The sequence below is a fragment of the Sebastes umbrosus genome, chromosome 2 (assembly GCF_015220745.1).
Source record: "Sebastes umbrosus isolate fSebUmb1 chromosome 2, fSebUmb1.pri, whole genome shotgun sequence".
NCBI lineage: Eukaryota > Metazoa > Chordata > Actinopteri > Perciformes > Sebastidae > Sebastes > Sebastes umbrosus.
Window position 1 is genome coordinate 39149513 of NC_051270.1, and position 5217 is coordinate 39154729.

A 5217-nucleotide genomic window follows, 5' to 3' on the forward strand; every position below is an offset into this window, starting at 1 on the left:
TTCTATTAGCGTGGAGACAGAAACATCATACATATGTACAAAACTATGTGCATAGATACCACCAGAGGTTAGTGAGATATATTTTCTTTTTCTTTTGGTAATTTGAGTGAAGGGACCCTTTAAAGTGGTTGATATTAATTTTCTAGAATGGATGAACACCAATGGCTGCTTGGAAGGCAAGGAAGTACACTCGGAAAAAAAAGTTTGGAAACTTGTGTTTGGTGGATTATTTCTCTGTTGTTCCAATGCTAATGGTCATTGTATTTTACATGGTTGGACAGCCTGTTTATTTACCTTCGCAATGATGTCCAACTTGTAAGGATCATGTATTTGTGGGATGAGCAGCACAACTGATTATGTGGGTAGCACCCAAGAAAAATTTGCCAAAATGCTCTGTCAATGGTAAACAGTGTATTCTCCTGTTGGTATTGACTCTTGTTTTGAGTTGTTTGGTGGATTGGATGATTGAACTCTCTATCAATAACAAGGAACAAACAAAACATATTGGCTATTTTACACTTTATTCATTTAATACACCGTCAGGAGCCTCAGTAGCGGTGAAAGATCCATACATAGCCACAACAGCCTGGCACCTCCTCCTCATGCTGGTCATTAACCTGGTCACACATTGCTGTGGGATGGCGTTCCATTCCTCAACTAGGATTCGTTGCAGGTCAGCCAGCGTGGTAAGGATCATGCATTTGTGGGATGAGCAGCACAGCTGATTATGTGGGTAGCGCCCAAGTGAAATTTGCCAAAATTCTCTGCCAATGCTAAACAGTGTATTCTCCTGCTATGCTGATTGTTGCACCCATCGAGTAACAGCTATACATGTATATATCTAAACTCCATGGTATACACTTTAGGAAATGCTTAGGATACATTATATTGTTTACAGTGGGGCTAAAACATGAAAACACACTGGTATCGTCCTTGAAGGTGTTTCAATGTCGTTTACCTCCGTCATCATGTCAGCAGCTGTGTGACAGGAAACCCTGTATTTCCCAGCTCCCCTCTCGAACCTGATGACTGATTTCCCATCACACAGTCTACAACAATGTGAGAGGAAATTAGCTTTTTATTACTATAACCCCAGCCTCCAGTATTGGCATAATAAGATAAAAGTGAAGTTAGCTATACTCTGCAGAGCAGCTTTACATAAATGGCAGCTCAGCACTCTGCAGCTTATGATCACTATAGAGCAAGGATCACTGGCTGTTTTTGTTCACAGCAGTCACACGCATAATGTTTCTTCGTCATCAGAGTGGGTTAGATCAACAGCAGGGGAAGGGACAAATATACTTGACTCACTGTGCCGGGAAGACGAGCAGTGAAACCTCTCGTCTGCGTCAGACACTGACAATGAGAGGGCTTTTGTAAAGCTGTTGTAAAACTAATGAGAGTTTATTTCAGCAGAAAACAGTAAGGGTCCATTCTGAGGGACTCAAATGTCAAAGGTTCCTACGTCAAAGAGTCCAACACCCTGCAAAGATGTGTAGTTAATGCTGTTCTACAAGGATGTGTGTGCGTGTGTGTGTGTGTGTGTGTGTGTGTGTGTAAAGGGGGGCAGGTCTGCTGTTTTCTCCAACCCTTCTTACCTTTGTTTTTACATCTATATTTTCAAATTGTACTGAGATGATAAGTTTTAAGATTTTAAGATTTTGAGGTTTGTATTAGTATTAACGCATTACAACCAGGTATAATCAATCAATAACAACTATGGATTACATGGCTACTTGTCTGTGAAATAAAACTAATATGAACCCACAGAGAATTATCAACTAGTGATTATCACCTAGTCTGATGAACCTGGTTTCCAGCAGCAACAGTTAGCTCTGCCCCACCATGTTTTCACTTTGATTTTCCCGTGGCTAGACCACAGCAAAGCAGCCTTATAAACGCAAAAGACTGTCACAGAATGAGTGATATACAGTACACCATTGGTGGAGGTGAGTGATGAAGTTACACCAATAGTTGAAGTGAGTTATGAAGTTACACCATTGGTCAAAGTGAGTGATGAAGTTACACCATTGGTCAAAGTGAGTGATGAAGTTACACCGTTGGTTGAAGTGAGTGATGAAGTTACCCCAATGGTTAAAGTGAGTGATGAAGTTACACCCCTCTGTCACTCCCTTGACCCGTCCCTCCTGATTACATCTCGCCTGATGGAGCTCTGTGTGACCTCTCCTTTCTCTCCTCTCCTGACAGTCCTCTTTCGTTTCCTTGGCTCTGTCCATCATTTCAATCCTTTATGTCTTTCTCTTCAACCACTTAGGACACTTTGTTGGTTTAACTTGCTTTGCATGTGTCTACATCCTCTTCGTATTTCCGTCTAACTATTCTTTAAAGTCCGGGTAAAGCAAAAGTAAATATGTATTCTGAGATTGTCACACCACAGAAAATGTGTGATTAACCAAGGTGCAGTAAAGGGCACAGAATAAGGCAGAGCAGACTGCAAACAAGTTGCATGACAAGGGAGGCTCCAACTAATCATTGTACCAGACCTCCAGTCTATGTGTGGATTGTGCTGCACTAGCCAGGGATGACCGAGAACTACAGGAACATATGGGGAGTTGATTACAAGACAACTGAGCTTCAGGGCTGATGTGGTTGGTAAATCAGCTGACGTTAGCTTTCCTTTTGTAAATTACTTCTTCAGCTGACGTCTACGAAGCACCATTGCTACATCCATGCTGTGTAGCTCAGTTACAGCTAGCTGGCTAACCTTAGCTTGCTCGCCCGCTTTTCTTGTCACATTCAAAATACTTTCATAGTGGATATAGTATATGGCTAACGTTAGCTTGCTTATGTGTGTATTGTGACAAAAGGTGTAGCCCATAAATAATATAAAAAAATAAACCCATAAATAAAAAAAGTGCAAAATGAAGCCAGGCCAAAGGGGAGATGATACACCTGAACTCATGTAATTTCATAATGCAAACTCTGATTAATCCCAGATTTGGTGTGAGAGTGGGAAGGGGGTTCCTCTACATGTGTGTAAAACAGAATGTAAATATCTTGATGCATTGAGGAAATACAGTACTACAAACACAAAAGTGCAATGAGCGGAGGTATCAAATTTGAAGGTCTATGATGAATGTATTCATTTACTTTTAGGTAACTTTGGCTGGGATTGTCCCAGAAACACCAATCAGGGTTTGCTGGAATGGTATGACTGTGCTGAATCCAGCAATATATGATATGTAACTGTAGCAGGTATGGTCAGTAATCTATATTAAGAAATGTATGACGTGTTCCAAGCATGAAATGAGGGTAAAAGGGGTGGGTATATTGAATATTATATCTTTATGAAATAATGTATAAATTGTCTGTCCCCTTGAAATAATTGATACACCATCTTCAACAAAGATATTGTCACTATAAAGAATATACTTTGAGCTTGAATGTCAGAGGGTAGCCAAGCTCAATTGATTTGATGCTCTACTATATGATCAACTATAAACAACTCAGCACTTTCAAATGCTAATTGGACCCATCACCATGAACCACAGTCTTCATGGGTATCTTCTTGAAATATCCGAGGTAAGTCTTTGAAAATATTATATTATGTGAAAAAAACGATTTAGCTTAGACTAAAAGAACTGAGTAGCTGCTAGCTCACAAGCACTAAGACATACTTTTTTTTAGGAATATTGCTAACTGACAATACTTACTTCTTATAAACCTAGCATAACCCATATAGGCTAATATAAACTGTTGCAGTGTGTTCCAATTCACGTACTTCCAGAAGTACACTTCAATGTAGTGCACTTTGTGCACTCTGTACTCATTTGAGTAGTGCGTAAATTTCAGCGGGTTAGGGTCGTCTCAAATCGAATACTCTGCGGCGCACTGACCGGAAATGACGTTCGCAACATTTGACCGCGGCTCGCTACCCACCAAAATATCAAAAAATATCAAAAAATGAAAGCAGAGTGGAAATTACGTTTCCAACGTCTTCGCCTACGCCTACGATGTGTCCTCCTGTTGGCTGAAAATACACCGGTATGTTTACGTATTGTATAGTTTTATTCTGTTATCTACGTATGTTTGAATAGTGGTCGCGGCTCCGCCCCTTCCGCTACGTAGCCAAGATGGCGACAGTTGAGTGTGGAAAGTGTCCAGCGTTCCACACTCAACGATCTGACCGTTTTGAGTACAACATCCAGTACTTTGAGTGCACTGCATTTTGCCGTACTTCCCAGTGTGAACGCACTTATGCACTCAAAGTAGTAAGTGTAAGTACAGAAGTACGCGGATTGGAACACACTGTTACTGTGTTCAATATTTTATTAACCCTCCTAAGCTGTTAGCTCGTTAGCGTTACAACAGGATTTTTTTGTAATATTGCAAACCGACTCCATACTTTAGCTACTCAAATCTAGCATAATACATTTATTATACTCTATTACTATGTTAGATCTTTTTATTAACCCTCCTGTTGTGTTCATTTCATGCTACCTTTGTGTTCCCGGTCAAAATTGAGCTAACTGCAGCTAAGCTGTTAACTCATTAGCACTAAGGCATGCTTTTTTTAGGAGCAATGCTAACTGGCTTCATACTTAAACTGCTTATCCATATAGTATCATTTATTATTGTGTTGGATCAAATTGTTAAACCTCCTGCTGTGTTTGTTTCATACAAGCTACCTTTGTGTTCCCGAACCGACTCTATTATAGCTGCTTATGAATCTACATCATCCTTATATTATATTCTATTACTGTTTTAGATCTTTTTATTAATTTCTATTGATTATCATAAGATTTGCATTTACATGTGGAGGTTATGGCCTGTATTGTGTCCACACAGTCTATTATGGAGAATGTTTTCTTTTTTTACTCATTACTGTTAGAGCTGCTTATTTTCCTGTATCTGAAGATACAATTCCTGAAACCTTTTGTTTTTCTTATCAACCAGTAAGCTACCGGGATGATGGAGAGGGACCCAGAGGCATGGGTTCCAAATCTTTGTATTATCTGTGGAAAACCGTTACAAAATCAAAGAAACAAGATCCCTATGTCAAGAATCCCAAGGTAGCAGGCCTTCGAAGAATACTAAATGTCGTCGAAACAGAGAAGAGATGATGTCCATAAAACTCTGCTTCCACATAGAGAGGCCATACTCTCCTTAAAAATAAAAGTGTCGACTTCCGGTGACGCCATGCTTGATGCAGCAGCCTAAACGTTGAGCTCCGTCCGTCTAACTAATAATTCCTAA